General features: G+C 42.4%; 2 long non-coding RNA genes across 13 annotated transcripts; one reads left to right on the top strand and one right to left on the bottom strand.

Moving 5' to 3' along the window:
* Window positions 1–3,615: 3,615 nt before the first annotated feature.
* LOC125555340 lies at window positions 3,616–7,985 on the bottom strand. 5 transcript variants are annotated; one of them, XR_007304680.1, is made up of 7 exons: window positions 7,432–7,985; window positions 6,829–6,974; window positions 6,359–6,510; window positions 5,685–5,782; window positions 5,377–5,590; window positions 4,206–4,494; window positions 3,616–4,096 (listed from the first exon to the last, which is right to left on the bottom strand). It is a non-coding gene; the product is annotated as an uncharacterized LOC125555340 (long non-coding RNA). The 5 variants fall into 5 exon arrangements; XR_007304678.1 differs by having other exon boundaries at window positions 5,377–5,782; XR_007304679.1 differs by lacking the exon at window positions 5,685–5,782 and having other exon boundaries at window positions 4,206–4,471; window positions 7,432–7,983.
* Window positions 7,986–8,168: 183 nt separating this feature from the next.
* Window positions 8,169–12,051, top strand: LOC125555294. Of its 8 annotated transcripts, none has more exons than XR_007304670.1 (8): window positions 8,169–8,655; window positions 8,817–9,128; window positions 9,938–10,067; window positions 10,147–10,190; window positions 10,297–10,517; window positions 10,642–10,717; window positions 11,055–11,242; window positions 11,721–12,051. It is a non-coding gene; the product is annotated as an uncharacterized LOC125555294 (long non-coding RNA). The 8 variants fall into 8 exon arrangements; XR_007304671.1 differs by having other exon boundaries at window positions 9,938–10,190; window positions 10,297–10,339; window positions 10,443–10,517; XR_007304669.1 differs by having other exon boundaries at window positions 8,170–8,655; window positions 8,817–8,922; window positions 9,008–9,128; window positions 9,938–10,190.
* The last annotated feature ends 280 nt before the right edge of the window (window positions 12,052–12,331 follow it).

Genomic DNA, 12,331 nt, shown 5'->3' with positions numbered 1-12,331 from the left:
CAATCGGAGTGACAAATCCTAATCTTGATCTATGCCAACTCAACAAGTACCATCGGAGACACTTGTAGAGCACCTTTATAATCACCCAGTTACGTTGTGACGTTTGGTAGCACACACAGTGTTCCTCTTGTATTCGGGAGTTGCATAATCTCATAGTCATAAGAACATGTATAAGTCATGAAGAAAGCAATAGCAGTAAACAAAAACGATCAAGTGCTAAGCTAACGGAATGGGTCAAGTCAATCACATCATTCTCCTAATGATGTGATCTCATTGATCAAATGACAACTCATGTCTATGGTTACGAAACTTAACCATCTTTGATCAATGAGCTAGTCAAGTAGAGGCACACCAGTGACACTATGTTTGTCTATGTATTCACACATGTATTATGTTTCCGGTTAATACAATTCTAGCATGAATAATAAACATTTATCATGAAATAAGGAAATAAATAATAACTTTATTATTGCCTCTAGGGCATATTTCCTTCAGAACGGTGTTGGGATCTTCGCTCAAGCCGTCGACATCATGCCTCTACGTCTTCGTTTAGGATTTATCTTAGAATTGAATGAGTGTTATTTCGTTTTGACGTTGTGTGGAAACATTATATCTAGATCATGTCTGATAAGCGATGATATTCATTGCGTATCAGACATGATTCAGAGATAATATTTCTACACGGAGAAATGGAGTGTCCGAGAGACATAATCGAACCTTGTCCGACATACGAACGAGCATATTCGTCAGTTCATGGATCTTCAGTCGCATCTTCAACACATCATACTTATCCCCTGGATGCCGGACTCCATCGTGTGGAATGCCTCATCTTCGCCCCCCTACTCGGCGTCGTCGGCCTGCCTTCTACAATCTGCTAGCGCCATGGTCCCATTCTTGGTAAAAAAAATTGGCACGCCAAGGTTGAGCCCAAATACAAGATCTTATGTGGCTTCTCCTTCATCCGAAAGCACTCACAGCTGACCACTTGGCCATCTGCGGGTAGCAGCATGACGAAGTTTGCAAAGTTCGTCTATGTAGACATGGAACTAATGAACACCTGGTGCACGGGTGCTTCTTCTTAGTAGGGAAGCCACGTTAGGGCTGACCCCACAGGTTTTTGGTCATCCTTTGATCCCCGGCTATTAGTAGCTCCTGTGACCCCACATATTCCAAAGCCTGACCCCACGGGCCTGGAGTCCTGGTGTTGCCGCTGCTTCTTCTCTCGAGGAGTATGGTTGTTTCGATCTGGCTCTCTATTCCCAACAAACGCCACACGTTTTCTACCTCCTCAAAGATTGGTGGAATGATAATATCGCCTACTGCGACGCTGCTATCATCTACTCCCTCTGTTCTGAATTATTTGTCATAGGTATAAATGTATCTAGATGTATTTTAGTTCTAGATACATCCATTTCCGTAACGAGTAATTTGAAACGGAGGGAGTATGTGTTATTAAATGTTTGGAAAAAGCGAAATAGGCATGCCTTCAGTGGCACACTGGCACTTTCCTAAGGGCAACTCCAATGGACTGACGCATTTTGTTCGCACGCGTCCGTCTGGGTTGAAACGGAAGAAAAAGTGAACCAACCCGCCGACACTAACGGACGGGTGTCCGTTTTTCGTCCGCCTGCGACCCATTTCCGGGTCAATTTTTTTGTGTCGGCGAGGACATGGTGCGAACCCGTGCCCTTGTCCTCCGCCTCTCTCCCAAAAACTCTCCCGCCCGCTCACCATGGCCGACACACCAAACCCCGGCGTTGTCGCTGTCCCGGACGCCACGGTCGATGGCGTGGCCGTTCGGCCCTGCTTCATGCGCAAATGGAAGCCCAAGAAGGATATCACGCGGGGCAGAGGGTCAAAGAGTCAGCGAAGAGGGCTGGTCGGAGGAAGGTCGAGGCCGACAAAAAAGAAGCTGCCATCGTGCAACACGAGGCCACCATTGCGGAGCACCAAGGCCACGCAGCAAGCCCTCCTCATGCTAGGGTTCCTCGAGGTGAGCCGACCATTCCTGTCGCTCGTCGGCTACCCGTCCGCCACGGCCGGAGTCGCCACGCACCTCCACCACGCCGCGAACGCACAACTTCCCTCCCAAACACGACCCAACCACATCCCGCTTCACCACCTTGCCTAGGGACTGCTGGCCAGAGGGGACTGTGATTGCACTGGCCACCCCCGCGCATGTCGCCATGGACCTCAACGCCATACTTGTGGCCGGTGGATCGTCCACCGGAACGAAAAGGAAGCGGCATGAACCACGATTGAGATGCATGCACTATTGCCCTTTTTATTTGTGCTAGCAAGTGTGCCGGTCGTTGGCAAGTGTGTCGGCATGAACTATGACGTGTTTTTCCTAATAGGTCGGCAATTTAGATTAAATTTGCTTGCCAAAAATTCGGCCACGCGGACGGAATGCGTTGACCCGTTAGGCGCACCGGTCAGATTTGGGTAGACGCAGCCGCAGAACGCGCCTCCGCTCAAAACAAAATGGATGAAAAACAAACAAAGAATGTGTTTGGTTGGTGACTACGCATGCCACAGCTTGCCACAGCTCCTTACGCCTAAACTTAGCCGATGTTTGCTTTATGCCGGTGTTGTGGCGTGCGGCACCGCCCGCCACAGCTTACTAGTTCATTTTTCACGCCACAACTCGCCAAAAGTGTGACGCTCGTTTCGTTCACCGCACCTGCGGCGCGGCCGCATCTTTGGCGTGGCGTGTTCTGGTGATAAATCAAACACGCCCAGAATCCACATCCATTTGCGTCCCCGGTTGGAGTTGCCTTCATTGCTTACGTTGTCACGGAGGATTACACAAGCTCTGTTGGCCTTTGCTCAGAGGATGTAATTGTGTCATCTTTTTTTTGTTTTATTTTGTACCTATGAAAAATACTAGCAAAAGAGCCCGTGCGTTGCAACGGGAGAAAAAAAATATCACACGCCCCTAATACAATAACAATGACTCAAGACCCCAATAGGTCCACCTCCTTTATTTCAACATGGCATCTTATTAGTCTTGCCATTTGTCCTTCCCGCTCTCGCTGATAGACCTGCATGGTTATAGATGGTTTTTTTCGTCTCCAATTTATTTTTGTTAAGGTGTTCATTTTCACTTTGAAACGGCACCGGTAGACAAAGAGATGGATCGTGCACTACTGATTAACATTGCTTCCTAAATAGCATTTAAAAAAATATTAACATGTGAAACAACATCATATTCAGATTCTACATATTTTCCTAATCAATTTTCATATATAACATGTTAAAATAGGAGTTAGGGTTTAGAAGATATGAATATTTTTTAAAGCATTTGAATTTGTCCCTAAACGACAATTAAAAATGGTTAACGGGTAAAAATAACATCATATTTGTATTTTATATATTGTTCTAATCAATTTTCATATATAACATGTTAAAATCTCGGAGTTACGGTTTAAAAGATATGAATATTTTTTTAAAAAATTGAATCTATAAAAAAGGTTATTTTCTTGACGGACAGCAGGTTAATTAACCGAAATCTGAGTTTTTTTTTCTTCTGAAAGCAGCGAAACATTTTCCATTCTCACTTAATATAGGACCGCGGGTTGATTAATTCACAGAAAATAACTTACTCAACTACCAGGACAAACAAGATATGCTACAGAAAACCAGTTTGATGATACAGGATTGTACAACCCTGTAACTGTAAGTTACAGCAATGTACAACAAGACAGCAAGCTACATAAAGCTTCAGACAATGTACAGCAAGGCAGCAAGCTACATAAAGTTTCTCTACATAAAGTTGTATTGATCCAGCTTCTTCAAATCCCTGGAAAGTATGACTTCTTGACAATCTAAGCTTGGACAAGGTAATTAAGAAACATCAAGTAGAGAAACTGATATGTAAACACATATTCAGATTGCATCAGCAAAAAAAATTCCTGAAGAAAATAAATAAATAAAAAGCATACACTTGCTGCATTGCTGCAAGTTAGCTGAAGATGAAGGATCCATCATGTTATGGGGAAATTCATACACTTCAGGCAATGTGCCACATGTGTGGAACATAAGGAGAGTAATAATGAAGCTGAGAAAAGCACGGATAACCATCAGTTACGGCAGCCTGAAAAGGAAAATGAGTATTTAAATGAAGAGGGTAATGCTTGGAACATGTAAATACTATAGCACACGAAGGAAATGTCATGAACATTGAGAGCATTATAATGCCGCACCTGGAAATGGAGTTCAACACAAGAGAAGGACAAGAATTCTTCGACTTCTATTTGATTGTCGCCGGATTCTCAGTTACCAATGTTGCAGCATCGAGAACGGCAAACAAGAAGAGGTACAATGAATATAAAAGAATCATAATGAACTGTAACAAAAATGGCAAAACAAAAGAAGTAGAAAGAGAAAGTATAGTACCTATTAGGAGGACAACAGTTATAGCAAAATCAGAGTGCTAGGTAGTGATGGCGATCTCAGAAAGCGGTGGCCACTGGAAAATTCACTATCATCTCACTGTAAAATAAAACAGTCTCAAAAGAACTACTCCCTCCGTCCGAAAATACTTGTCGGAGGAATGGATGTATCTAGACGTATTTTAGTTTTTAGATGCATCCATTTTTATCCATTTCTTCGACAAGTATTTTCGGACGAAGGGAGTACTAAAATTTACAGAAGCCATAGGACCATAAATCCATCATCAATGTATTATAAATTAAACACCAGGAAACTAATAATATACATTGAGACAAATCCATGTGATCAAGTATTCTATATGAACTCACTGTACGAACAACAATGACACACTATATGGAGCTACACAGCTTCTAGAATAAATTACAAAATCTATAGGGCAGTGTAAATCCACCATCACCATACTGTAAATTCAACATCTATAGGACAGTGTCAATCCACCATCACCATATTGTAAATATGCAGTCAGATTAGTTTGTGTGATGAAGCATTCTATATCAGCTCACTGTACAAACAACAGTCACCAACTTTGTGGAGTAACTGTAAATTACAAAATCTATAAGACAGTAAATCCAACATCAGGACCTTGTAAATTCAACATCAAGGTACTGTATATGCATTCAAACTAATTCCAGTAATTATATATGCATTCAAACAACATTAGCATTCTTGTAAACTGAAAACAACATTGCTGGTTACCTATTACACGTTCCAGAAACAAAATTATATGATGATACTCATATCTATCAGACAAACTTTGGGCTATTGTGTAATAGCATGGTTCAGATTAGCTGCTTCAAATCACAGGGGTCAGAGAAACAAACTGACTCTCCTTTTGGCTATTGTGCAGTAGCATGGTTCAGTTCAACCGCTTGATCAAAACAAGTCCGAATTAGTATTACTCGAGTAGTTTGAATGATGTACCTTGGCTACACGGGTAGATGTAATTCCGATGAAGTCGGCAGTACGGAGAAATTCCGGCCAGGTTGGCAGAACAGTGAGATTTCCATGACTTTGGCAGAACGGCAAGACACCAATGTCGAGCACGGATGAAACGACGCAATTGGGTTGGGGCTTCGGTCGAGGGAGTGGATGTGTATTTATATGTGTTCGGCCTCTTGAACAGCCAAATCAGTCCCTGCCGGACATCCCATGGGCACACGAAGGATTGGATCAAGACAAACACATTGCAATCCAGTATGTGGAAGGCAAAGCATAGAGATAAAAACTACCAATACATATGTTTCGAAAGTGAGTCACTAATAAGATGAGAAAGCTAGGATGCTTGTGGTAGAATATATGTGCCTTTCATTGCTACACCTGCCATTATCTAAAATGAGAAAGTAAGTCATATCAGTAAGTGTGGTCTGCCACAGAGCATAAAGAAACTCAGTTGATTAAGTAGCTATATATGCACATGTTAAAAATTATAGGCTACAAAGCCAAAGAAAACAGGAAACACCAAGACACACAATCGGTCCATTACATGAGAAGTAATCTGATATTATCGCTCCATTTTATACATGAAGCCCCATTTTTCAGTTTAGATGGCAGTTTAAAAGCAAGAGCACCAACTCATACTATGGAAACCTAAAGAGCAGACAACAAAATTACCCATCTACATAATCTAACAAACTTTAAGCTAGCAGTCCTGTGACCACAAGTTTATTACTATGGACATCTGCACTTTTCTACTTCTAATATAATCATATAATGGGTAAGCACAAGTTTCCAGTATAGGATATGCATGTGGACCAAATTTCATCAGCTAGAAGCAATATATCATGTAAACATAGCACACACTGTAATTTTCTCAAAAGGTGCAGTCCCTAGCCCATTAAGCATATTTTGAAGCACAAACAGAACTAATAAAAAAGGGTAAGATTATTGAAAGAGTGTAGCTTACCAAGATCATTCCTTTTTCTTGACTACAATGTGGTCCTAAACTTCAGATCATCATGGCTGCAGTACAGACAACAGAGAAGCTTTGACTTGATTAGATTTAGAAATGATCTTCAGTAGTCTTCCTGCGTCGTAGGGTACCATATTCCCATGAAGCTAATATCAACAAAAAAAACGTCTTAGGCCAAAGTCATGAGGAACATAATAAAGATATGCGTAGGAAATTAATATAGAGTAATCCAAAAGGATAACTAATCAATTGAAACGTATCTACAAAATAAATGTCTTACTCCAAAGTCTTGAGGAACATAATAAAGATATACATAGGGAATTAATATAGAGTAATCCAAAGAGAGAACTAATCAATTGAAAGGTATCCAGATCGTATGAGGAATGAAACAACACCTTCATTAACATGTCAGACCAGGAAGAACCAATCTAACAATAGTCAAATAAATAGAGGAGCAGGCATACCCGAATTCCACTGCGGAAAGAGCGGTTGATTACTTTTCACGCTTATTCCTTAAAATAGGTATTTTTATCAGATGGATCAAATGAACTCTAGCCATAACTCATCATTCTTGGTATGGTTTGTGGCACAGGATGGTGGTGTCGCACTCCTGCAATTGAGATGTGTTTAAAGTATGAACAGCAGCTGCATTCACCTCAACTTAACTCAGAAAGCAAATCCGCGCAAAGAGAAATTCAAAAGAAAGATAATAGTTGATAGAAACCTAGATCAAACTGAGTAAGAAATAGCTCAGATTAAGCATAACTTGGCCAGAAAATAAAATACCTAAGACTCTGATGTATGGGTTTGCTCTAACTCCACAAGAATTTTTTATCTGGGGCAGTGTTTTCTATTGCAGAAAGTCTAACACAAGACTGTGCATCAATTTTATGCCAACAATGTATGGATAAAGTAATCTTTACTAAATACAATTTAGGAAAAATGCCGCCAACTACAGGTAGTACCCAGAAAGCTAGTAAAGCTACATAGGTTCACGGCATAGCAAGGAAATTCCAATATGTACGTGTCAACCAAAATCTTTAATTTGCAAGATTGAGAATCTACACCTGAATGCATCTGTAAGAGGGAAAGAAAGAGGCTGCGGGTCAGCAATCGCAATATGACCTGGGCCTTGGCATGACCATGTGATGCGCGGGGCTGCAACTCCGGCTAGCCACCGGCGAGCAGCAGCAGGACCACTACGCCCTTCTCTCTCCCTCTAGCCTCCCATCTTCTTCCCGTCCTCTCTTTTCTCTGCCGCTCATCTCTCTCTTCTCTCATCAGCGTCGGCCATGCCGCGCCCGCCAGCCGTCGTGCTCCAAGCTCCGGCCGCCTCCAGATCTGCCGCCTGCGCTCCATTTCCCACCGGATCCTGCGAGATCCGACAGCTCCTCGCCGACTGTGCCGCCGCAAGGCCGCCGTCAAGCTCGATGTCGTGGGCGACGCCCCAGCCCTTCCCGCTCGCCCACCTCTCCTCCATGCCTCTTAATTTTCTCCTCATTCGTCTCCGCGCGCGGCTCCGGCCTCCCTGCCGCAGCTTGACGCGGCGCCGGAGCTCCCATGTCCGCCCCCTGGAAAAAAAAGAAAAATAAGGATCACGGGTTGAATAATCTCAAATGCAGGGGTGTTTTTGTAAAATCAAAACGTTTTCTCCGATACCCACTTAAAATAAGACTGCGGGTTGAATTCTCAGAAACGCGAGGACTTTTTTGCAAAACTGCCACGTCGTGCCAGTTTTGCAAAAAGGTCCTCCTGTTTTTCGAAAATTGTACCCGCAGTCCAAGTTAGAAAACATCTGGGCCCAAGCCTGTCGAGCGCCGCCCGTACGCTGCACCCGCAGCCACGCACTCGAGGCCGAGCTCCCGAGCGTGCCGCCGCCTCGACCTCGCGACCCGCCGGCGACCGGATCCTCGCCGGAGATGAGTGCCGCCGTGCCCTGCTCCCTCCTCTCTTCCTCTGTCTCCTCTCACCTCGCTCATCCCCCAATCTCTCTGTCCCCAGGACGAACAGGAGCATGCCATGGCCTCGGATCCGCGCCGCCGTCGCCGGAGAACGTCGCCCGCCACCGGTTCTTCGACCACAACTACCGGATCAAGTTGCCCCGCCTCCGATCTACCCGTTCCCGGCCACCCCAACCTCGCCTCGTCATTGGGCGCGCAGAGAGACGGTGGCCAAGGTGGCTGCCCGATTGCCGAGCGCCGCCGGCCAAGGACCCGCCGGCGTCCAGACCCCCTCCACGCCATCCCCATCTCGCCGGAGACCTGCTCCAAGTCTGGCCGCCCTCCAAACAGGTGCCACTCCTCTCCCTGCTTCGCTTCCTCCATTGTCGCCTCGCACTGTTGCTTCCCCGTCAGATGCAGCACAGGTCATTGGTGTACATCTGTACATCCAAAATTTTCTGCAGAAAATCAGTTTATATAGGTATATGACAAAAAATACTGCCTGTCGTCAGTACGCGGAGACAGAGGCCAAGGATGACCGGCAACTCATGGAGGAGGACACCTCAAATCAGTCTGGGAAGTTGTCGTCGTTTTCCTCGGGCAGCAATGCAAAATATTGTAATGATACTTATCAATGTTTTTATTTGGTTGTGCAGTACTCGCTAGGTGCTTGACGAAATTCTCATATGATGCATGTGGCAAGGTTCCTAGAGGATAATGTAGATTAATGATTCCATGGAGAGCTGCCAGAATCTTCAATTGGAGGCAATTAAAGACGGACCTCACCGGATTGGATTTGTCTAGCATTCCAGCTAAGTTTCAAGGTAAGCAAGACGTTGGTCCCTTTAGCTTCCTCCAATGAGTTGATCTTCTGAAACTGAACAAAAACGTAAATGCATTGACAGAGCTATCCGTTTAAATGTGTACAAGTTTTTTTTTCTATTTGATTCGTTTATATATTTAGAAATTATGTTGTAAATAACCTATTGTTGATGGTGTCTGTTCTCCTTTCTGAAAAATTCCAAGAATAAGCTCTCATGTTCAGTAAATGCAATTCGGTTGATTAGGTTAATAGGATTTCATTTTACATAAATTTCATTGTTCGTTCTGCACAAGGACACAAACTACAGTGTAGTGATTCATTGAATAATCTGCATCTTAATACTGCTATTTTCTGGGATCTTAATAAGCTCATGCTATCATCCACGAAGCGTTTGCTCAGTCATAAGTTGTCATTTCTTTCTAACCATTTGCTGACTCGGTTACGCTGCCACACCATGTTCATGCAGAAAGAAACCTGTAACATGTGTTATAATAGATAGCCCTTTGTGAAATTGTTAACTTCACTGTAACTTGTGGGATCATATAGAAGCAAGATGCATGTTGGTCCTGATTGAAGTTCCTTTGGTAGAAAAGATTTTGTAGCTCTGAATGTTGCTTACTTGGCTATATACCATGAGAACTTAATCAAGTGTTCTGATTTTTCCGCAAAACTAGGTCACAAAACTAATATTAATCTCCTTTGAATACTAAATCCTTTTTCTTTGCTCTGAATTTTTTTCTTGCCTTTTGTTGATTGTACAAGAGATCTCCTGGTCGAAGTTTACTTATAAAGCGTGTTTCACTTATGCAGGTAGCTTTAAGACTCCATGCAAACAATCACTGATTAGTAGGTAGTAGGCATGCAGTTTCAGTTAAACCGAAGCTTAATCCACATACATTGTTCACTGGAGGTATCCGTGCCATTACACTCATCCCTCTGTGTGAGTGACACAACTATGTACTGCTATAAAAACACTGGAGTGCCCAACAATATCTTATAATGGCTTTGGTACGTGGCAGTATGAGGCCTGGGATAATGTTTACTTGTGATTCACAAAATGGAAGTATGTGCTATATCTTTGTATGATGTCTTCTTTTCTCTTATCCTCAAAGGCTTTTTGTTTCTATTTTTTCCATACAAGACCAAACGCTTCTCTTCTTTGTTTGAAGGAAATTAAGGAAACATGTCACGTTCATTGTCGCCTGGTTTACGGTAACTGGTGTTGCCCCCTCCCTTGGAATCTCTCAGATCTATGGCATAGCCAGTTCTCCATCCCGCAGTTTTCGCATGTTGCAACGCACTGGCTCTTTTGTAGGACCATCGTCGACATAGACAAGTTCTGCTTCAAGGACGAGACATAGAAGAAGGCTCGACAAGAGGAAGGAAGCAGGTATTACATACAATTTTTTGCAGAAGTAAATTCAGCGATATGAATTGAACTAGCTGATTTGGCTATTTTATAAATGCAGCATCCATGTAAAGGAATTTCTGCAATGTAATTCTGTGAATTGCAGGTGTGGTTTAGCAACGTACCTCATACATGGTCAGTTGCTGACAAAGGAGGGCAGAATTGGATTACAAAGGCTAAAGGTAAATTTACATTTCCTGGAGGAGGAAGCCAGTTTATACATAGAGCAAGTCAATACCTGGATCAAATATTTAAGGTTTGTTTTGATTATATTATAAATTACTCAAATCTTTCTAGAAACAGTAAAGGTAACTTTAAATTACTTAAAAGAGGAAAGCAAATGAGTACTTTTTGTGTAGTGTTCGACTAAAACCATAACTTAAAACATATGGGTTTTACGCGCATCACTGCTTAATAGGGACATGAAAAAGACAAATAGCGGACTACATCACCTTCCACTGCTAACACCTCTACCACTGTTGAATCTCATTTGAAGCACATGTTTCTCTATTTTCCCAGATGGTACCATCTGGCTCTCGCACTAGAGTTTTTCTGGATGTTGGCTTTGGAGTAACAAGTTTTGGGCCATACTTAATTTCACGTGAATTTGAGCATGGTGTTCCTGCAATGGTGGCAACTAATTTAACACCGGCTATTATCCAATGTTCCCGCTGTAGAATAAATTCGACATGTGATGGTGAGCTGAGGTATAGTCATGCTTCGTCTAATACACCTGAATCCTTTTCTTGATGATCCACTTAATTACTTTTATCATAATTTACCCAAAGATGGACTTAGCTGGATAAATTATGATGAAAGTAATTAAAGTGGAATTCTGCTCTGGAGGTTAATAGAGTGTCAGAACTGGCGAGTACTTTCCTTGCCCAGCACAGCCTGTTTATAAGCATGAAGAGGCCCAACATGAGGCATGGAAAGATATGCTCCTTAATACTATCATGTAAATTTGTTACCTTAGGGCTATATAATATACTCAATGTGTTAAATTTACTTATTTTCCGCATGATGAATCTATAGTTGTTGGATTTAGCCGGAGTAATCTCTTCATTTCTAATAATAGTTTTCTATAACATTACTTATATCAGGCCGAGAAGCCTCATAATGAAACACTGCATTGTTTTGTTGCTCTGTTCCGAAATGATTGTTCACAGATTAAATTATTTGTAGAGATGGAGGACCTAGCTCTCAAACGGACCATGTTGGGAGATTGTGAGGAAAATATGTTTCTATGTGGAGGAAGCCTTTTATAATTAACTCATGGTACATGAGTCGTGATCCTAGGGTCAAACATCCACTTTGTGATACTGATGATAATTCCAGATAATGTCTGGTATTTTGAACCCCACCTGGCATGCTTTTAATTGTTAAGCCTCAATTCAAGGACTAAATTCAGAATATGTATTAAGAAAGTAGTCCATACTTTTTTTAGATTTGTTTTGAACATTTGCATAATTATGCAATTATCTCTTGCAAAGTGTAGTCTCATGATTTCGACTTATTTTTTTGTTGATGAGTGAATGTGTGATACGTAATTGGCTTCTGCTTTGCCAGGCTGCGAAATCCATAGCTCAGATGCAAGAAACTTTATTATCAAGCCGTTTTCTACACACGACTAATTTTGTTACTACTTTCCATTATTGCGTGCCGATCATGCTATGTTTATGAGCCTCTAGCTAACAAGGCTTGCTCCCAGCTGCAACCTTGAACTGTAGAGGTTTCAGCTTCCTGATGGCTGATTTTTTGTGTCTTTTGTTTATGTTCACAAGGTGTACCTGCGA

Source organism: Triticum urartu, chromosome 1 (genome assembly GCF_003073215.2).
Source record: "Triticum urartu cultivar G1812 chromosome 1, Tu2.1, whole genome shotgun sequence".
NCBI classification, from domain to species: Eukaryota; Viridiplantae; Streptophyta; class Magnoliopsida; order Poales; family Poaceae; genus Triticum; species Triticum urartu.
The sequence above is the reverse complement of the archived record's forward strand: the minus strand, read 5'-3'. Positions and strand labels throughout refer to the sequence as shown.